At 36.0% G+C, this 23,469-nt stretch overlaps 1 protein-coding gene across 5 annotated transcripts in view; it reads left to right on the top strand.

The window, feature by feature from the left end:
- The first annotated feature begins 634 nt into the window (after positions 1–634).
- SCN3A (sodium voltage-gated channel alpha subunit 3) overlaps positions 635–23,469 on the top strand; it is a 114,205-nt gene continuing 91,370 nt past the window's right edge. For 3 of the 5 annotated variants that reach the window (XM_007965211.3, XM_007965209.3, XM_007965213.3), the window contains exons 1-2: positions 636–1,008; positions 19,388–19,578. The gene's annotated coding sequence lies outside the window, so the exon portion shown is untranslated. Of the gene's footprint in view, positions 1,009–19,387; positions 19,579–23,469 lie in introns of all 5 variants that reach the window. The other 2 variants (XM_007965204.3, XM_007965208.3) reach the window with 1 other exon arrangement.

Raw genomic sequence — 23,469 nt, 5'->3', positions numbered from 1 at the left:
TTTGCATTACCTCATTTAAGATGAATTTCCACCGTTCCTGGTGTCATACACATGCACCAAAATAATCCAAAGGTCTACACTCGCTAGGTTCACTGATGTATAGAATATTTTTCTACATTTAGATATTTCTTGCAAATATTTTACCAGAAAGCAACACAAAAATACTATCAGTGAGTATGTGTTACACTGTTCTCTAAGGAGTCAAATAACTCACCTTGGAAATAATTCATCCCAGGAAGAGAAAAGGTTTTCAAAAGACCAGAGCAGGCCACAAGAGAGCTTTTACAAAACTCCATACATAAAGGGTAATGTAAACTTAAAACCTAATTTTCCAATAGTAATTTTTGTATCTTTTAATTTTAGTAGTTTATGTATGAAACAATCACGTGAAACAACAAAATGATAAAATTTAGAAAAAAATTAGTAAAATGCAAATAACTGAATATGTAAAAGGGTCCCATACATATTTATATGTAGTAGATAAGTTACATTTTTTTAGTGTGTTGGGAAATTTTAGCTCACATCAATTCTCTGCTGTCATTTTGGGGCACTTTCACGACTACCATGCTTCATACAGGTTTCCTTTCCTCCCCATGATAGAGGATAATGGGAATGTACTTTCTTTGGTTCAATTTTATGTGTGTCCGCCAGTAGATGGCGGTACCACTTTGAGTGCTATCCGCCTTTTTTTCTTTCTTTCTTTCTTTTTTTTTTTCTCAAAGCTGTTTTCTGATATATGTTGGGTACCATAGAGTGAATCTCAGAACAGGAAGCGGAGGCATAAGCAGAGAGGATTCTGGAAAGGTCTCTTTGTTTTCTTGTCCACAGAGAAAGAAAGAAAAAAGATTGTAATTAATTTGTAAACCTCTGTGGTCACACACACGCACACACACACACACACACACACACACAAAAGCTGAACAGCTGCAGAGGAAGACACGTTATACCCTAACCATCTTGGATGCTGGGCTTTGTTATGCTGTAATTCATAAGGCTCTGTTTTATCAGGTAAGCTGACAAAACATTTCATTATCTGCACCATAGAATCTAGCTACCAGGTCATTTTTCTTACTTTAAAATCATCTTCATGCTGCTATTTTTAACCCAGTGTTGTTTAAATGTAAATTACAGGAACCAAAGGCATCGTTTGATGTGTAAACTGCTTACTATTTCTTTATCTTTCAAAGAAAACAGAGTCTGTCTGGAAATGGTGATTTATGGTACATACTAGGCATCAATGGTCTTGTGTTTTTGTAGATGCTTATGATTTATTGTATTCAGAAAAAATATTTTTTATTATACTTAAAGCTAGTCTAATGAGTTTCCTGGCTGTATGTCATCTATTTAAATGCCCAGTGTGTCCAGTATTTTTAAAACATTAATGTATAGTGAAATTGGAACTATCATTCTTGTGCTTTAGTCTTTTATTTAACAGCTTTAGAGAGGCCATGCATATAGGGAGTGATAACAATATAGAGGTGTTTGGCTTTGTGAAGCACACTATCATTTTTCTCTAAAATCTATTTTCATAGAGAAAAGAACACCAATACTAACCATTTAAAAGAGGTTGAACCTTCGAAAAATAAAATAATCTCTATATGTTCCATAATATGCTACTTCTTTGTCCTTTAATATATTCATTTTATATTAAAATGTTTACCTTTTAATTTATTGATTTAAAGATTATTATATCTTCTTGATTAATTGTTCTATGAGCTTGATAGATTTTTTTCTGTATGTATTTAATAACTGATTATTTTTATTAATTACCAGGAAGAACTACTGGAGCCATACAATAACAATTTACTTTATCTATGATCTATATTTTCTGTAGTTGTATTTAGAATATTCTATATTATAACCATAAATGTTTCATTCAGTTCGCCACCACATAATTAGAATAAGAGATTATTGACAGAAATCTATAGGTATAAATTGAAAGATAAGTTTTAAAAATCATACATGGTTTTAAAATACACAACAGGTAGTGTAATGTGGCTTATGAGGACAAAGATAAAGGCATAAGTGCTTGTAGGAATTTGCATGGAAACATTTCATCACATTCACTCCAACTAGAGTGTACCGTATATTAAATGAAGACCTCTGATTTCAACAGGGCTTCCAGTCAGTACTGGCTAAAAGGGCTTCAAAAATAGAACTTGAGGCCTCCAAACTGTAATTTCTAATGATATGTTAAAGAATATTGACATCTTACTTAACATTTTACATTGAGTAGCAATAATTGTCCCCCTGAAAACATTTCAAAAGAGTGATTGCCTGAGAGGAGAGCTCTGGGTCTTGTCTATTTCAGAATAATTCCTACCATAGGATATAAAGAAAACTATTTTTTTTGGACAGTGTTCCCAGAAATGGCTGTTAATTAACTTGATTGTATTGTACACACCATGCTTCTCTACAGGTGACTAAATGTGAGTAACTTTGCTCTGTGCAAGCACCAGAGCTGGTCTTGATTGAACTGGTTTACATTTATGAATGAATGCTTAATTTTGGCCCCAAATGTTAACTTTTATTTTTCTTGGTATAGTTGCAACAATCTCTTAGTTATTCATCTATACATGTGGTCACCATGTGAAAAGCAGATACACACAGAGTTCTTCACTTCACAAAATGCACTCTTTCAAAAATTTTGGAAGTTAAACCTGTTTTGATTAAATGGTATATCAAACAAGTTTGAATAACTTACTCTTTAAACGAATGTAGTGGTGATTGCATTTGTAAAGTTGAGAAAAATGCTGTGATTTGAGTACTGAAGATAAAAAGGTTGAACCCTGAGCTGAAAGTCTTGGGATCTGGTTCAAGTTCTGCTACTAATGAGTTTTGTTGCCTCAGAAAAGACACTAAGGATCACTGAAGAGCATTTTCCTTGCCTATAAAGGAAGGAAATTAGAACCAAAGCTATGTAAGAACACTTTGTTTTTAAAGTTTTCTGATCCTCATTTATTTGGATTTTTCTTCAGTTGGTTTCTCAGCTTAATTAAGATACAACTTTGACTCTCACTGAGTTGTAAATTATGATTGATGTGCTAAACATGAAAGTGGGAAAATAGAGAAATAGGGGCATTTCTTGGCCAGTTCCTTCTGTGTTGGAAACTAGTAGGGAGCAATATGGAGAAGTGGTTAAGAGCAAGAGCTTGGCAGGTTACATTTTACGGCCACTATTACTTGACAAGTCATCTAAACTCTCTGAGCCTTTGTTATATCATCTATAAAACAGGAATAATAACGACTGTGTTGCAGGATTGTGTAACTAAAATAATGTCTGTTCAGTGCTTGGTATAGATCCTGGAACATGATTACGAACCTCCTTCCTCTCTCCCCCGCCAACCTAACTCACATCAAAAGGAACAGGATAAACATAAAGGCATAAATTTTCACCATTGTTATTACTGTTATCATTAGTGCTGGTGATATAATACCTTCCACCACAACAGGAAGGATGGAATAAAACTGCCAAATAATTATGTACCTGAAAAGTGAATAATTCTCATCTTGGAAGGGTGCCCTTTACAACAACAATTGTGTACCTATAATAATATCACTTAGTGTGAACATTCCAGGCAATTCCTGGAGAGTTTATACAACTCATAATACCTTCCATAAGACAGTTATTTATGCCCAATACGCTATCATGGACTTCAAAACTTTCTTCTTCTTATGAAAATAGAGGCAAAGGGCCTTATTTCACTTTCCCTTAAGAGGATATACCTGTTAGATGAAAAGTCTCTGTAAAGATTCACAAAGGGAATCTATGTTTCACCAAAAACACATTTAAATGCCAAGTAATTTCTACTAAGACCACCAGACAACAACCAAAATCTCAGGAAAGTCTTTGCTATGTGATCAACTCACAAACTCTCTAATGCTTCAATTCTATTAATGGTACAATAAGATGTGGAAAAGCAAATTGTGCTTGATGAATGGTTGATGGACTGCAAAATCCCTGCTTTCCTCCAAAGGTTGTTTCTAAGTGTAGCTTCATGCTCCTGACAGCTGTGTGCTACTGGGGTCTTCGGGAGCTAGAACTGGGATGACCTTTCAGCACCCCAGGCCTCCTAATCCTTCCCTTCAACCACCCTGAGCCTCTTTAAACTGACTCAAGTAACTGTGCTGTCAGTTTCATCTTCATGGCAGCCAAGATGACTTAACGGACTCTTGATTAGGCAGATCTGAGAGGGCTAAGAGCTTGGGAACCTTAAAAATATGAGGGTAGTGTTTCTCCATTAGACAAATGTGGTGCTTGGAATTTGTTGCTCATCTGTCTCTCAGTTCTAGGTCACTTCCAGCTCTTACGAGTTCTTATTTTTAGGGTTGAAGTTAACTAAAAGCATCCATAAGAATAAGCATTTAAAGACTTTTTTCACCAAGAAATGAACATGTGATTATATAGTGATATTTCTTTACATAGGTAGCTGTAAAGATTACTTTTTTCTCATTTTCAGTTATGTATAGAAACATGAACTCACTGAAGTTTCGGAATTCATGTTTCATTTGTCACCTAAAAATATATTATTCATTCACACCTTAATATTAATGGTTGTTTTACCAGTTTTCCAAAACTGTGAGGATTAATTACCAACCTACCAATGAAATATAATTACTTAACAATCTATTTTTGTACTTTTAGATTCTATTTTACATTTTCGATTAATTTTAATTTAACTGCTCTCATTTTCAAAATTTCATGCTTACGTTTTACCTCATAAACAACTTTCATGGCAAATCAATATAGAACCTGACATCTGAATTACTTCTTGAGGTAGATTGAACAATTCTAACTTGAGGTAGTTAGAAAATTTGGAAGAAAGAAAATCATATTCTTGCTTTGTATTGCCAGTTCACACATGTATCTTTGATTGAGAAGCTACTTTTTTAGTTCAGCTTTACCTGAAAATATTTTTCACTCTAGTATGAAATTAACACATTCTTTGTTTATATTTTAATGGGATATAACAAGTGCAGACACCTATTTCAGAGCAGAATAGTGTTTCCTCTTAATAATACAGCAATAAATAAAATCTTGCTCTTTTGCTAAGCACAGACATACTTCGTTTTGTTAACTTCCTGATAGGCACCAGCTCTTTGGATACCTAAAATTTGAATCTACATCAGACATATAATTTGTTAAAGTAGAAGAATTCTTTAAAATTTATATGAATACTTACTTAACTGGATACCACAAGTTTCAATGTGCCAGGTATTTTTTTGGTTACTTTTTTAAATATCCCACTTCTTTCCTGTAAGGATTTGAAATGATAAAGGACATTGTGGAAATAATTTTAAAGAAGGTTTTACCCAAGATCTAGGAATAAAGAACAACTGAAAGGTAACTTACAAGCAAGTTCACAATATTAAAATACAGCACATATAAAAATATGCTGGGTGTAGTTGTGTAAATGAATTTTCAGGGATTTTAGTTCAGAGAAAACTTATGAAATCTGGAGTTATTTCTGTAAGAATTGAATTAGGTTTTCATTTTTTTGGAGACTGCATACAGGGAGCCTTTCATGTGACTAAACTCTGTGCTGGAGCAAAGTTAGAGAAATGATGGTCCCTTAATTATTAAATAGTGGTTTAATATTGTTTTATTCAATGGGTGAATTCAAAGTCACTCTTTAAATAACTTTGACCATTTTCTGCCAAGAAGTTCCCTTTTGGGAATTTTAATCTCCTGATTTTCAGAATATACTTTATTCTTACTTTGGTTGTACAGAACATTTTGTCCTTTTCCTTTCCCAAGAAAGAGCTTGAACTGGAATAATTCACTAAATTCCAATTCATATTTCTAAGGAGTGACATTGCACTTCTGGTCTAGAGTCCAACATATTCTTGCATAAGATTTAATAGGACACATATTGTAGACTTAAGCCTCTATTTGAGGACTAGTCACCTGTTTGTTAGTTTCTCTGTCTCCTTGGTGTATCTGCTTGTGACATTTATTTTTTGCCATATAAGTTGTTTTCATTATGCCTAAGTAAACATGTTTCCCAAATACTCTGAGCATTTTCATGGAAAATATATCATGGAACTTATATCATGCTTGGTCATGACCTTAAATAATAAATTCTAGAAGAAACGAACATAAATTCCTACATGGGCAAAGTAGGTAAGAGAAAGCAGTGAAGCCATTCTGGTTGGGCCTGAAGAACTAGAAAGTGCATGCATGCCCTTTTTAAAAATGGAAAACGCCTTCTCACTGCTAGGAGACTGTTACATCAAATGACTTCTCTGAAGAAGCTTAAAAATCCAAATTGTTAGTAAAGATTTCCCTCTGTCGTTAAATGGAGTCATCTATTTCAAATTATTTATAATACCAGATAGATTCAATAAAACACATGTATAGGCAGGATCTTGCCAAGGAATTGCAAAGTTTCTTTTTCTCCTTTTGCCAGTCTAACCAGTACTTTTGTCAGTGAGGGAAAACAAACCTCATGGAGAGGAAACCACTTGACCATATTTAGAAGCACAGCCACATTGGTACTCAGATTTCTTTTCTCCCAGTCTAGGCTCAGTCTGTTTCATTTCAAGTCCTTGAATCTATGCATTACCTTCTTGATTTCTAGTTTTCTTCCCAATATTAACATCACCACAACACTTAGCATCATTGATTTTTTTTTCTTTTTTTCTATTGCTATTTTCTGTTGTTAGTGATATCTTGTTTCTGCTATGCTATTTGTTGGAATATGTAATATTCCCACTTCCACTCTGTTCTTTAAATACTGTTGAAACTTGTTTTTAAAGTTTAAAATTTAGGGCAAACACATTGCAGTCCTTTACTTCTGAAAGGGAAAAATATTATTGATATGATATATACATGTCCTTGAGACCTGTATGGTCTCAAAATTCTAAAATGTTTTATCTTTTGTCATAGCCAATAATAATTACATTTAAAATAAATCCTTCCTTAATATCAGCTTTTTTACAATAGCCTTAGGTTCTATTATTGATCTTTTTATATTTATACCAAAAATTAATGTAAACTATTAAATTAGCATTGGAAAAAACAGGCAAAAATATAATTCACAATCATATTGTGTTCTCTTGCACTGACATAAAGCCTGAATAGTATTGGATAAGAATACAAATCAAAGATATATACCTGGAATGGGAACTTCTTGGCCAGGAAATAGGAAGTAAAAGAAGAAAAAAGCAAAATGAGAGAAGCAAAAAACAGATTTATAGGACCTCACCAATAAAAATGTCAGGAGAAAAAAAGAAACACAACTAAAGAGAAAGAGATATGCAAACATACTGAGAGAAAACAAAAAGAGGTAGAACATTACGAGCTGATTCAGAGAGTGGCCCACAGCTGTGGATGCACAGTAGACTCACATGGGAAACTTTTAAAAAGAGCAATGCTTGGCTCCACCTTCAACCGATTCAATCCGATTCTCTGAGGTGGAATCTGGGTATCAATAGTTGTTTAAAAGCCCTGCAATTGTAGTTCAAATGTGTAGCCAGGTTTGAAAACCAATTGACTAGAGAAAGAGAAAATAACTGAAGCCAATGAAAACTTGGCTAGGGAAGTGAAGGATAGTTGACAAATGCTTTTCAAAATAATTTCAGAGTGCTACCCAGCGGGCATGTGTTAAGTAAAGATATTATGCAAATACTTAAGGAAGCAACAAAAAATACGCTTGTGTCCATTTCTCCCTTAGTTGAACACACTGGCATTTACTGACGTGTTTAAATAATTTTACATTTGAAATTGTTAATTTATTATCCCAAGTATATTTGAAAGTTGATTCAGCTGCTGGTTATGGAATATTTTGCAAGCTAACCATGCAAACAATGTACACATTTGGAGCTGAGCATCCATAACTTCAGATTTGTGCAACCATAGATTCACTCACTGATTTATTTCTTACTTATAAATTGCTACCTGGAGAACTAAGTCTTGAGGAATCAAATAAGAGTAGGTCTGCTGAAAGGTATTCTTTGAATCTCCAAATCATCAGTTGAAAGCAAAACACTTTGATTTTTAAATTTTTAAAACTACAATTTAGGCAGATTTGGAGGAAAGACAGATTCTGTAAATGGACATATTTTTTAAAACCAAAATGCATTTTAAAAGATATTTTCAGAAAATGGTATATCCGAGAAAGAAGTGAATTAATCTAATAGTGGAGCGAAATTAATAATTAATTGCATTTCTTAAAAAGAATCTCATTCCTAAGATGAGTCAGCTTTTAAGGAGACATTTCCTGGGTTAACACCCCAGTTGCTGTTCCGGATTGATTTCCCACAGCTGAGTAGGAGACATAGAGGACAATCCTCTACAGGTCCTTCAGAGAAGATTATATCCTAAAGTCTTTTCTCTAGAGGATCATCATTTAATATTAATAGTTAGCTATGTTTTCTTCACCCATCTCTAACATTCTGCCAACGTGGTCAGTAAAATGATTCTCATCACAGAAAATATCTGTTAAATCTCGAGATGAGAATATCCACATTTTGAGGCAGGTCGCTGGTGCTTCTGTGATAAACAGAAGAAATACAATATCATGTTCGAGGCCAGGGTTGTGATGAATGTGTGTGACACAGTGCTTGTGTCCTCCCACTGGGATTGGATCATTTACTTTAAAAAAAAAAAAACAAAACCCAACCTTTATACACAAAGTATTTGGAAAGTCTGCAATGAAAACATAAATAAGAAACCAATAAGCTATTGATAAGAATGAAAGCCTGAACCAGGGAAGGAATGCTTTTATGAAGAAGGATCACCTTAAATAACATGATCTGTGTAGAGGGTGAATAATTTATGGTTGACATAACCATTCCCCTCTACCAACAGGATGACAATTGTAAGAACTAACTAGATTCTTTTGAGGAAACATTCCAACTCCTTATTCAGAAGAACTGTGTACATTTTGAAAAGGAAAGGGTAATGCATGAAGGTAAATGAAAAGTGGCAGAGCACATCCAAATCAAGATGCAGATTTTCATGCAAATAAACACTAGAGGTAAGATACACCATGAAAACAATAGTCAGCTCCCTCTTATGCATTTGTCAGGTATGGTTTTCTACTCAGTATCTTAAAATTATCCTGAGTCATTGTAAGACACCTTTCTTTTAAATATCCCATTAAATCTATAGTGGTGCCAGTTCAGAAAACACTTTGTGAGATCAATTTAATCAGAAAATAATACACTTCCTCCTCTCCCCCAACAATCCATATCCCTCAAGAAAGTTAGATTTGGGAAGTTTCACACTTAACAAAATCGTTTCTATTTATTCTCTCAATTTATTTCTGAATAAAAATTTTGAAGACAGATATTTAAGACATTTAAAAAGACACTTAATGTGGGAACTCAATACTTTCCGATCGACTTTTCTGTAAACCTAAAATTGTTCTAAAACAATAAAGTCTGTTAATTTTTAAAGAGGAGTGGCACTTGAAGAATGAATGAACTCAATGTCTGATTTTGCACTGGCAATTTTATCAGGATCCTGAATCCTCCATGTCCTTGAGGGGACAGTTCAGGCACACGGCAGGGCATCTCTCCCTCCTGGCATCTTCCCTCTCACCTCTTCTTAGGTTTTTCCTCAGGATTACTGCCCTCACTAGTCAGTTTCTTATTTATCAGATCCTCTATTCTCTGGAGGGTGAAGACAGACAGACCATGCTAGTCTTCAGCAGTTTGGTTGCTACAATCCCTGTTTAAAACAAAATTTTTTATCATATGTAATTTTCTCTTACCTGTGGCATTCTGGATCTCCTGTAGCCTCAAAAGAATTGAGCACTGAACAGCATCCCCTTCCTGTCCTTATGTGCAGACACCTTTTACTCTGCATTCCCCGCTGCAGTGAGTGGCATCATCCACACCTCAATCAGGGCAGTGCACACAGTCCTTTGCTCTATTTTGGTGCCAATGATGTGCTTAGAGGCTGAAGGAAAAACACAGATTCTCTGGGTCCTGAATTCAGATCCCAGGAAAGACTTTTTTTTTTTTTTTTCATCTTTTCTTTATCTCAAAGGGCCCTTTCTGGGGGAGATGTGGCCAAGTGACTGGTCATATTTCACTGAAAACCAGACTTGAAGGTTTCTAGGTTTTTTGTTAACTGCAATTTGTATGGAATTTATCAGTAGGAGATTTTTTATATTACCATTTCATGGAGATGTCATGTGTACAAAATTGAATATCTACAGTTAGAAAGGATTCAAAAGATAGTTCTTTTCAGCAACTGATCTTCAAGTCATATTCTACTCAAGGCATTATATTATTTATTCATCAAGAAACAGTTTAAATTGGGGCTGGAGAGGACCTATGCAAGCATCTAGTTCACTAAAGTCTTCTAAAAATGAATATATCCTATAATAGATGTGACACACCTACCTCAGGAACTTGATTTATAGAAGGTTTAGTGACCCACGTTCAGGGTATAAGGGTATTGCTATACCCTCAGAAGTTTCTCTCAGAAGGGAGAAACATTTGGAGTAAGTCCAGTACAGAATACCAAAGTCTGGACACTGAACTCGAGTTTTAGTGATAAAAGAGGTGCTACAAATTAACCGGTCAATTTCCCAACTCTCCCTTCTTTTTTACACATATAGACACTAAACATCTGAGATCGTGAGTGTTCAATATATCACACAAGTGATAGCAGAGACAAGTCTAGAATACAGGTTGTCTGATTTGCAACTTGTATATCTCTCCTTCTGCTTTCCTCTTTCTTATCTTTTCATTAAATCTCATTTCTAAGAAAGATAGGGCAGGGCATATTTTTCTAGTATATTGCATTATCTTCTGTGGCACCATCTTAGAGTCATCCACTCTGTAACACTATAACCGTGTATCTAAGGGGCGTGCTTAGTGGGGAAGTCCTCTTTATGTGATTGGATTTTTGCTGATGAAGAATCAAATGGCAGCTGAACTTCAGACACACCTAAATCATCGTGTGCTCCGGTGTGGTTTACCATTTGCACCCATCTGAAAGCAGTGATTAAAACCTTTTTGCTCTGAGCTAGACAAATCCCAATCCTCTGTATTTTAAATCTCAACAGAGCACAGATAACATGTGGAGTAGTCAACACCGCCATCTTAAAGTAATGTAAGTCATACCTCAAGTTCCCAGTTCTCAATTTTCCTCAGGTTGCCAAGTGAAAAAGGCAGTCGACTCTCAACACTCAGTTGTGAAAACAGTGTGCTGTCATTTTGATTACAGTCAGTAAACAGTCTGTGTTTGCCTGGAAAGAAGCTGCCTAAAGCACATGGTACCAGCAAGCAGTAGGAGACATGTGGCTGAGGGCAACACATAGGGCTCTCTATTATGGCTGATGTTGGGGTAGGAAAAGGATCAAGGATTGTTCGGAGGATGCTGTTTGCTTTATATTTGTCATGTTGCCAGTGTACTTCAAAATAGAAAGCTTCCTGTAATTCTGTTATATTCCGATTTGCATGTGGTTTCTGCTCCTCTGCACACACACACAGAGAATGTTCACTTATGAATAAAGTAGCTTTTTCACTATGGTGTTTCTTAGACCGAAAGACAAAAGCAGCAACCTGACTACATAAAATAGAAAAACTATTGATCCAGAGAGAGCCCCCTCCCCCTTGTAGAACATCTCAGAATAGGGGATTCTCCTTTTGCTTAATTCATGCATTTGTTCATGGGTTTTATCCCTTCGAGGAGAGTGATGGAGTAGGGAACAAGTGTATCTGAAAAAAGCACTGTGCGTTAGAAATATAATGAGTCCCATGTATGTACTTTTAAATGTTCTAGATTCTAATATCAAAAAAGAGGAAACAATAAGATTACTTTTATTAATGATATATTTTATTTAAGATGATATGTCCTAAATATCATCATTTCGAAATTTGGCACCTACCCACATTTCAAATGCTCAGTTCCTCATGTGGTCAGTGGCTACCATATTGGACAGACTGTTTGTAAGATTTGTTTTGGGCAGTTGTATTCAACATATATCAAGTAATGCCCTGCTTACTGTGGTGGGTAGTTAATACACCCTTATCCTCAAGGAATTTAATAATAAATGGAGAAGCAACAAGGCACATCTTCAATAACAACAGAAGATAGAATATATATAATTACTGTAAAAATTTTAGACAACATGTGTGTGCTCTGGGAGTTCAGAGGAAGGCAAAACGACTTCTGACTTGGAATTGGGGTATGATGAGCCTTGGAGTGCAAGTAGGATTTTAACAGGTGACAGTTGGTGGTCAATGATATTTCAGACAGCGTGAACATTTTTGAACGCCAGATGTCAGAGGCTGGGGTCTTTTAGGGAATGAAAATATACAGAGTATGTAAGATGTAGCTGGAGAAGTTCATTGGTAAGATCATTGTAGAGAGGCTTTGACTAACTTTTCCAAAGAAAAAATTATAGAATTTCATGGCAACATTTACTAGTCATGAGACCTTGGGCAAGTTACTTGTTCCCTCTGAACCTTATTGTTTTCTTATCTAAAAAATACAAACAAAAATCATATTTATCTTATATATTTGTTGTGAATATTAAATGAAGTAATCAGTCACTGATAAGTGACAAGTGCTTAATCCCTGTTCTCTGTTATCATTCTTATTTCTCTAAGATATTTTGCAGAGGGAAATACTTTAGGAAAAGTATTCAGTCTTCAATTTGCTTTGTTTTAAAAAGAGTCTAGTAAACTTGGCATAGTTATGTAATTATATTTGAGGTAAAGAGGACTTTAATGTATGTATTTTGTTCTAGGTTAAATAAGGCTACATAATTAGTAAATATGGTGCCTACAGAGTTTAGCTTTGTTTTTCCTGCATTGAGTCTTTTTATGTTTTATCATCTTAATATCTATATAATATAAAACAAAGTTATCTGATTTACTTAATCAATACCCCATTAGTGGACAGTTTCATTTTTTCTAGACATTGCTATTATAAAATATGTTGCCATAAATAGAATATGTGAGTTTCTAAAGATTGGGCTGAATTTCCAAATAATACATCTAAAAAAATTTATTAAATTTTTCAGAAACCAAAATTAAATAATTCATTGATTTTAAAAAAGTATTCATTGAGCACTACTATGTGGGTGTACTATTCTAGACACATGAGATTCAATGGGGAAAATAGACCCCAAAAAGTCAAATATTCCAGCCCCTGTGTTGTTTCTGTGCTACCCAGGAGAGACATAAAATGAATAATAAACATTATAAGTAAGTTATATAGTACCTAACAAAATGATAAGTGACTTGGAAACATCAGAGCAAGATAAGAAATTAGAGGAGAAGTGTGAGCAGTTCTCTTTAAGAAGGTAAACTTTTGGCCAAGACTTAAAGGAGATAAATGAGTTAGCCATTCAGCTTTCTAGAGGAAGAGCATACTGGAATGGGGGAATAGTCTGCATGTGCTTCCAGGTACAGAAGACAGCTGGAAACCGGTTTGGTTACAGAGAACTGAGGGAGGAAGAGAATAGAAGGAGGTGCCTTCCCCTAGATAATCAAAAGGTCAGACAGATTATAAGGCCTTTTAGGCAATTGCAAGGATTTGGGATTTTTTTTCTGGGTAGCTTCTGGGGGCTTCTGAGCAGAGGAATAAGATATGATTTGATTTTTATATTCTCAAATCACTCTGACTGGCGAGGTAAAAACAGGCTGTACGGGAGTCAGGCTGGCAGCAGGAAGACTGAAAGTGATTGCAGGCTTCTGTGTAATACTGCTGTAAATCATTTCAAGGTTCCAGGTGCAGGGAAATTACACCATAGGGCATCAAATGAATAAATAAATGAAACTGAAGAATCTATTACTGTCATCTTTAAGAAACCACAAAAATATAAGTGATATGCCCAGTATACATGTTTCCTTTTTTTTTTTTTTTTATACTTTAAGTTCTAGGGTACATGTGCACAACCTGCAGGTTTGTTACATATGTATACATGTGCCATGTTGGTGTACTACACCCATTAACTCGTCGTTTACCTTAGGTATATCTCCTAATGCTATCCCTCCTCCGTCTCCCCACCCCATGACAGGCCCTGGTATGTCATGTTCCCCTTCCTGTGTCCAAGTAATCTCATTGTTCAGTTCCCACCTATGAGTGAGAACATGTAGTGTTTGGTTTTCTGTCCTTGCAATAGTTTGCTGAGGATGGTTTCCAGCTTCATCCATGTCCCTATAAAGGACATGAACTCATCCTTTTTTATGGCTGCATGTATTTCATGGTGTATATGTGCCACATTTTCTTAATCCAGTCTGTCACTGATGGACATTTGGGTTGGTTCCAAGTCTTTGCTATTGTGAATAGTGCCACAGTAAACATACATGTGCATGTGTCTTTATAACAGCATGATTTATAATCCTTTGGATATATACACAGTAATGGGATGGCTGAGTCAAATGGTATTTCTAGTTCTAGATCCTTGAGGAATCACCACACTGTCTTCCACAATGGTTGAACTAGTTTAGAGTCCCAATAACAGTGTAAAAGGTTTCCCATTTCTCCACATCCTCTCCAGCACCTGTTGTTTCCTGACTTTTTAATGATCATCATTCTAACTGGTTTGAGATGGTATCTCATTGTGGTTTTGATTTGCATTTCTCTGATGGCCAGTGATGATGAGCATTTTTTCATGTGTCTGTTGGCTGCATAAATGTCTTCTTTTGAGAAGTGTCTGTTCATATCATTCGCCCACTTTTTGATGGGGTTGTTTTTTTCTTGTAAATTTGTTTGAGTTCTTTGAAGATTCTGGATATTAGCCCTTTGTCAGATAAGTAGATTGCAAAACTTTTCTCCCATTCTGTAGGTTGCCTGTTCACTCTGATGGTAGTTTCTTTTGCTGTGCAGAAGCTCTTTAGTTTAATTAGATCCCATATGTCAATCTTGGCTTTTGTTGCCATTGCTTTTGGTGTTTTAGACGTGAAGTCCTTGCCCATGCCTATGTCCTGAATGGTATTGCCTAGGTTTTCTTTTAGGATTTTTATGGTTTTAGGTCTAACATTTAAGTCTCTAATCCATCTTGAATTAATTTTTGTATATGCAGTATACATGTTTCTAACCTTAAAAAAAACAAAAACCAAACAAACAAAAAACCCATAAAATTCTGGATTCTATAACCTAGGTATTGTCAAAGTGTGGTTCCTGGGCTGGCAACATCAGCATTATCTGTACATTTGTTAGAAATGCAAAATTGGGTCCCACCCATATATACCTGGGGTGGAGCCCAGAAATCTGTGTTTTAGCAAGATGTTAGCCTGGTGATTCTGATGCTAAATTTTGAGAACCACTGCTTTAAATTAGGTTGGTGAAACTAGATGGCCTGAAAGATTATTTTCAGTGTTAGGATACAGTGCTTCCAAGTTCATTTCTTAATGTTTATTTTTATTATAAAATTAAGTATAGTCCTTGAGAAAAAATGGTTTATAAGAAGTATAGAATCATGCTAAAGAATGAAAAAGTCTTAAAACTCATAGAGGAATTTTATTTTTATTTATTATATCCCACCTCTTTTAAAAAGTGATGCTAAGTTTTATATATATATATGTATATATATGATCTGCATCTTTTACAAGTAGCACAGGCACAAGTGATTCTTTTTTTTAGGTAGGGGGAATGGAATCTTGCTCTGTCACTGAGGCTGGAGTGCAGTGGCATATTCTCAGCTCACTGCAACCTCTATCTCCCGGGTTCAAAGATATATAAATGTATCTTTGTGCAATAGGAATCACAGACAAGGAAAATGGAGAAAATGTATGTGATACATCTGTTAAGGACTGTCTGCTAATGAATTTACTCTTTCAAAATGTACACTTAGCTCTAAGCCTCCCGAGCCCAACGTTTTTAAAGGAAGAAATGAATTTTATACAACACAAAAAAAGAAGTCTCAGACTCTAAGTTAACGTGGACCACCATGAAGGTGGTCAAAGTTGCTACAAGGAGAATCTCTGGAGCTCCCTGAGAACTGAATGGACAATTTGGTTTCCTAGACAGCATTCCAGTATTTCACCCTATGATATCTTGGTGATTTGCCCATTTGCAGTTACCGCTTTAATAGGGACCTGAAGTCTTAAAACCAAGTGAGCAGATCGTAATTGAGGCTGTTACCTCTTCACAGAGGTTGAAGAGCCAACCAGGTTCCCACCCAGATGGAAAGCTGTCCCTTCCTCATGGCAAAGCTTGTGAGTTCCTCCATGACCACCTTTGGATCTGCTTCTGTTCTTGCGCAAAATGCTGAATAGCCAGAATTTTACAGCCTGCTGCATGACACAGATGGTTGTAACCTGGAAAATTCTTAAGCAGGTATATCATGTCATCAGTATAAAGGAATATAAAAACAATTGAAAGAAAATAAAGTTGCATTCATGGCCAGAAATAAAGGGTAAAGATGCAAAATGATGCTAAAAATAGTAGAGCCATAGTAAAACAAAAAATTTACAAACACTGGGAACTAGAAGATCTTAAAGGATAAATAAATGTTCAGGATAAACTAAAATAACCACAAAAGAGAATACAAACAAACTTACCTCTAGAATATTCAATTGTTGATGTTAGCATGAGCATTAATAACAATACTAAGTAGAAATGGCTTAAGAAAAATAAAATTAAAGATTTAAATTGTCTAAGATTCCTCAACTGGTGACATCTAGCATTTTTAGGATAGTGTTTCTATCATGCTGTTTGAGCTATCACTTCCTTATTTGAAAACTGAAGAATTTCCCCTAAATTACTAAAATGCTGAAATTTTATTAAGATAATTTCAAATGCAGGCTAACCATTTTGGGGGGATCTCCAGATCCAATCGATGTATTAGGTCATCTGAAAGCAAAGTTTCTGGACCGTCTTATCTCATCACCCTCTAAATGAAATTCACTGAGTTTAACTAATTGCAGCCATCAGAGAAAGACTTTTTCGACTGAACCTTGTACGCATCTGTGCAAAATTAAACTTAAGATGTCTGCTGAGCGTGTTGCCTCATGTCCTTTATACCATATCCTAAAACTTTCCTCCCTTCAGTTCAGTTCTTGAAAAATGTTTGCTTTTTATACATAGCTTTTAGGAAATGTGTTTGTTTTTTCCTAAAATAGAACAAAATTCATGTGATCCAATATGCTTCCATTTTTTGCTTAGTTACTGGGGACATTAGAGATAAACTCTAGGCTTGATTACCAAAAGCACTCAGATTGTATTCTTTACTCATTCCTTCAGAGCATCCTTTCTCAAATAATCATCTATATATCGCTTGCACAAAACTGACTTGGAGAATGTATTAAAAATGTAGATCCCTGGGCCCTATCTCAGATCTACTTTTTCAGAATCTCCAGAAATTGAATCCAGAAATCTGCATTTTTACAAGTAGCACAGGTGATTCTTTTTTTTTTTTTTTTTTTTTTTTGAGGGGAGAGGCGATGGAGTCTCGCTGTGTCACCCAGGCTGGAGTGCAGTGGCGTATTCTCAGCTCACTGCAACCTCCACCTCCCAGGTTCAAGCGATTCTCCTGCCTCAGCCTCCTGAGTAGCTGGGATTACAGGCGTTCACCACCACGCCTGGCTAATTTTTGTATTTTTAGTAGAGACAGGGTTTCACCATGTTGGTCAGGCTATCTCGAACTTGTGACCTTGTGATCCGCCCACCTTGGCCTCCCAAAGTGCTGGGATTACAGGCATGAGCCAACGCGCCCTGCCGCACAGGTGATTCTTACGCTCGCTGAAGTTCAGAATTGCTTAGAGTCCAATTTTCTATAATGGTTAATTTGTAAACCAGGGCTGCTTTTAAACATGAGTGACATGCAACTCTTATTAAGATATAATACAGTTTGAAGTATGTGGCCTAAATTGGAGGATGAATCCACATGAAGGAATCACTGCGATTTTCCCATGGATACTTGGGATTAAAAACAAGAAAAAAAAATTCTCTCTCCTGTTTGAAGCCAAGGCCATAAAATACCTTTTCTCCAATCTGTAAATCAGTAATTTTCACAAGGATAGGAAAAAGAAAGATAATTCAAGCAAATCAGAAACTTCTGGGATGCTTTCTCAAACTCTATCCTTCTGCTCCTCCTTATTCCCTCTTCGATATCCAGCCTTCCCTACCTCAAGCCCCTCCACATCCCAGCAAAAAGCTCTCAAATGTTTTAAAAAGGTATTTAAATTGATGTTTTGGTTGTTTAACATACTTAACATCATGTTCATTATAGCTCAGGCTGAAGGTCAAAGTATTTAAAACTTAGTTACTTGTGTACTATGAAGACAAGGGAAATAACATTTATTAAGCTTAAGGCTGTGAAGTAGAGGGAAGTAACATTTATTGAATGATTATAAATTTATATAACAATCTATTGCTCAATTTCTGATGCATAGGGTGTCTGATGGGTATTATCGTTAGCATTTGTGTTATTGTTACCACTTACTGAGAGGTAAGAGAGGAGAGGCAGAGGCCAGATCATAAAGGCACTTCTATACTTTGCTAAAGTGATTCTGAGTCACTGAGAACCACTGACAGATCTGAACAAGGGTAGGGTATGTGTTTTGAAACCATCACTCTGGTAACAGAATAGAGAAAGAAAAAAAGTGATGGCTTAGGAGAGAGTTCGTCTGGAGACAAAGATTTTATAGACCATGTATAAAATTGTAAAAGTGAGATTTAATGGTTTTTTTGTTACGGTAAGTGGTCAAGGGAAATTTACTGGTGAGAATTCATGACTAGTTTGGCTTATGAGCATTGTATAAATGAATTGCAGTAAGTGTTGTTTTAAATGTTAATTACTGATTGTAGAATTATATATATTGCCCTTTGAAATAATTATTATTGGTTTAACTCTGCTAAGCCATGCTGTTGGTTATAGCAGAAAGGAGTATGACATCTGGTTATTACATTTAGGTTAATATTTAGCATGCAGGCTTTTTACCTCAGCTTATCTAAAATGTACTCTTAGAAGCTCTTGTCTTATTTTAGTAAGCCTATCAAACTGGGTTTTAGGTGGAGAGGAAAAGGAACTAGAAAATGACCTACAACACCAATGTGAACCACATGTTCTACTAGTCTACCTCTTTGGTCTTTGAGGTATTTGAGGAAAAGAAGCAAAGGGAAAGATGTAAGGAGGGAAGAAGAGAGAAGGAAGCAAGAGGGAAGAACAGAAGGATGCTTAGGAGTGCCAGCATGCCTTCAGAAAGAGTAAATGAATCAAGGCTGCCAAAGAAGGAGGAAGTGCCCCTGTCCCCACCCTAGGATCCTGGCAGTGGTTCCTGGTCCCATTCTTCCTAAGTCATGCTAGGGCATGCTTCTAACAGGGTTTAAGTATCCTGCTTTGCATCATCCCTACTTTCTCGATCTAGGGCTATAAAAAAAGGAATAAAACCCAGACACATAGCCAGAGCACCCCTATGCCAAATGTCAAAGATTATAGGCTAATTTCACCTGTATTCTCTTTCTACACAGATCATGGAGCAAGAAAGCTGAAGCCAAGCCACGTCAAGATTTGTCAGGGATGAGATATCTGTCAAGGATTCAGAGTAGAGTGGCTTACTGGGAAAGGAGCAAAGAATCTCTTCTAGGGATATTGTAAGAATAAATGAGATAATTCACAGAAGGGGCCTGGAGCTTTTCCGGGAAAAGGTGCTGTGACTAAGGTAACTAAACAACTTCTGGGTATAAATTTGTTTTTGTGGAAAATAAACTAAAATTTCTACATTTAACTGGGACAGCTGTATCAGGACCAAAAGAAGGCAGAGGGGTGTTTTCTTCCTTCCTCTACCAGTTTGTTCTTCCAATGAGGCAAATATATACAGGGAGACATAGCAGAGATGACATTAGGGGATGGAATGATGCCAAAGGCTATTGATGTAAGAAAAAGAGATTAACTCAGTTTTTTATATATTTTTCTTTTAAAAGAGACATTCATCCTGTGTATTTAGTAAATTACTCTGGATTGTATTTACTTTAAATTTTATTATATTTATTTGGTAATTGGATCTATGGTTCACCTGACTGTATGGGGTAAAGGTCATCCAAATATGTGGTGAGTACTTGGTTGTGAGCTGGCTTCTTGATTGGTCAAGTTTTTGAACTGACCAAAGACTATTTATTTATTTGGTGTATCAGCTGCAACTAACTAGAAAAACTGTCTAAAACTGTCTTAGTCAAGAAAGACGTTTATTGAACAGAACAAGCAGTGCAGAGGTTGTTTGGGTCCACAAGCTGAGTGATCCGTCAAAGGCCCAGGGGTAAATATGTCTCTGTGAACTGCCACCCTCAGTGTGTCAACTTTGCCCTCAGATTGGCATCACTTCTGGTTTTAATTTGGCTGAAGTAGTGCATTGTATTCTGTCCCAATAGAAAAGGGACCAGAAGACAGAGAATGCTATCTTCCCATTGTTCTCTTTCTTGGGAGTGAAGAAACTTTTTACAAACAACCACTTGACTGAAGACCCCTCACCGTTCATTGGCCAGAATTAGACCATATACCTTGTCTTTAAACAAAGATTGGCAAGGGGCTTGAAGGAAGCGTCTGGAATGGAATGAATACTGGGGAGTCAAACACACAGTTTACTTTGCAAGCATTTAAAAGAAACATTAAAAAGCTATTAAACCCAACGATGCTGATTTGTCCTTTAAAATGTTGACTTAATTTTTGTTACTAGCTAGCAGTTGTCTCTTCAAGCTAATAACTATCTGATAAGGATGAAGTCACAGAAAATATCAACCCTTAAAAATTAATTAGTTCCAGGATAATTATCTTGAAGATAGAGATGAACTCATGCTTTTTTAACTAAGCTATTTTTTTTCAGAGCCATGACATTGAGTCCGCATACAGAAAAACAGAAATAGATCATCTTGTTAAATAGTTAGAACATGTTGGCAATCATGTGTTTAGCTAATAGAAACGGAACAATAACGTAAAGAGGGTCTAGATTTCATTTGTATTTGGCTATAACATGTGTTACCCTTGCTGTAGAGTTACTTTCTCAAAAGGTTTATTCAGACTAATAGTAATGCTGATTTCCTTGACAATACATTGAGAGCAAGAGGTACTTAACATAGAAGAAGGTAGCCTAGCCTTTTAATTTATCATTAAATAACTCCAAAGTGTGTAGCATACATGTGAATGTAGATGTGGGTTTTATATTTGTTATTAATTCATTCCTGTTTGCTTTATCTTCTATGTGGAAATAAAGATGAGGACTATATTGCTACACTTAGATTATGCCACTCATTCCTGACACAGGGCTTTATACATAGTAACCTCCCAGTAAGGTAGTGATTTATCCTAATTTTCTTTCAGCAAACACCAAGAATGGGCGCGGTGGCTCAAGCCTGTAATCCCAGCACTTTGGGAGGCCGAGACGGGTGGATCACGAGGTCAGGAGATCGAGACCATCCTGGCTAACACGATGAAACCCCGTCTCTACTAAAAAATACAAAAAACTAGCCGGGCGATGTGGCGGACGCCTGTAGTCCCAGCTACTCGGGAGGCTGAGGCGGGAGAATGGCGTGAACCCGGGAGGCGGAGCTTGCAGTGAGCTGAGATCCGGCCACTGCACTCCAGCCTGGGCGACAGAGCGAGACTCCGTCTCAAAAAAAAAAAAAAAAAAAAAAAAAAGAATCTTCTCATTTTGCAGGCTTAGGTACCCAGGCCTTTTTTTTTTTTTTTTTTTTTTTTTTTTTAACTAGACAGGTTTAAATCTTGGCTCCTTGGCTTATCTAGCCTACCTGCACCTAAGTGTCTTGATCTTTAAAGTGGAAATAATAATAGTATCAACCTCATGAAATTGTAATAGTGATTAAATGGGCTAACATGCATATATTGCATGACAGTGTCTGAGACATAGTAATCATTCAATAGAATTTTGTTTGTTATTGTTCAATCTTCACAGCCATCCGATTAAGGAGACACATCAACCAGGTATTATTTCAAAACTATTGAAATTATAGAAAATAGTATTTAATTCTGCCTTGGAATGTATCCAGTGGTTATCATTATAATGTGCTGAGTGCTCTACATATGCCTCTGATAAATCTTATGCTGTTGGGCGCATATGCTGCCTGAGAATATTGGTAACTACCAGACAATCATTAGCCTTAAGTGAAAATTTTACTGGGAAAATTAACTAATTTTCTTCAACAGTTAGGTAGTTAGTTGGTCAATCTGGTCTTTTACATTAGACCCTTACTAGAATAGTCTCTTGTAGATACCGAGAAAATACAGCATCCCTCCTCAGTAATGGACCCAGTCCTTCGCAGCGATTCACACTCTCCTTCTCAAAGACATGAAAATGTATTGCAGATTTTTTTAGTTCTGTCTCAAGTTATATGACATAGAGCAACTTTCCATCCATAAAGATGAAAAATTTACAGCCTTCTGACACAATCTTGTTTCCATGGAAACAGACCAGAGCTAATCGATTTTGTCTGCAACATAATCGTAAAAATCCCGACAGAGAGAGGGAAAGAGAGACACTACTGATACTACAGGTTATGGACCAATACAATTTGCCAAACTGTCTACTGCTCTGGAAAATTAGGCAAGGTGAGAACCCATAGGCCATGACTAATGGAAAAAATTTTTTCCTTAGTAATGCCACAGCATATCCTAAATGTTTACAATGCCATTTTTCTAGATTCTGATTCATTAACAAATATTAGTTTTGTACTCATTGTATTGGCTGGCTTCAAGTACTTTCATAAGATTTTGTTAGCATCATAGTACACTGCCATGTGAAACTGGAAAACTGAAATGAACTAGTCAAATCTATTTTTCTGTAGTTATTTATATACAGCTTAGATCTTTTAGAGCAAATCATATTATAGTAAGATTCAAGACAAATACATCAACTATAATAGAAAAAGTCATAATTTGTGTTTGTCAGTAAACATTTCTGAGGAGATTACTTAGCTTCTTTGGGACTGTTCTTCATTTATTTTACAGGCAGAGAGTTGGACTAATTGTTAAATCCCAAGTAGGTGTTTTAATTAGCATCTTGGAAATTCCTCTTTGGCATCTAGGTAATTGTTCTAACTTCATTGCCTATCATCTTCTATGTTCCCATTACTTAAAAATTGGTAGCTGTGTGAGTCTTGTCTCTTCACTCATCACCCTTTCACCATTTTTCCCTAGGCAACGCCATGCATATTCTTAGCTTCAGCTTCAACCAGTGACTGCTTTTTTTTTTTTTTTTTTTTTTTTTTTTTTGAGACAAGATCTTGTTTTGTAGCTTAGGCTGGAGTGCAGTGGTGAGATCATAGCTCACTGCAGCCTTGAATTCCTCGGCTCAAGCAATCCTCCTGCCTCAGCCTCTGAGGTGCTGGGATTACAGTCATGAGCCACCATGCCCAGACTCATCCAGTAACTTCTTAATCAACTTTACCCCAGCCAGACAGCTTTCTGAGTCTCAAATCCATATTTTAATTATATACCCAGATATCTCATAGCTATTTCAAACTCAACAGGTTCCAAACAGACTTTATTATCATGCCTTCAAACCTCCATTTCTCTATTGGGTTAATGTCAATTTGTGGCTTAA

This window comes from Chlorocebus sabaeus, chromosome 10 (assembly GCF_047675955.1).
Source record: "Chlorocebus sabaeus isolate Y175 chromosome 10, mChlSab1.0.hap1, whole genome shotgun sequence".
In the NCBI taxonomy this organism is placed as follows: domain Eukaryota; kingdom Metazoa; phylum Chordata; class Mammalia; order Primates; family Cercopithecidae; genus Chlorocebus; species Chlorocebus sabaeus.
The sequence above is the reverse complement of the archived record's forward strand: the minus strand, read 5'-3'. Positions and strand labels throughout refer to the sequence as shown.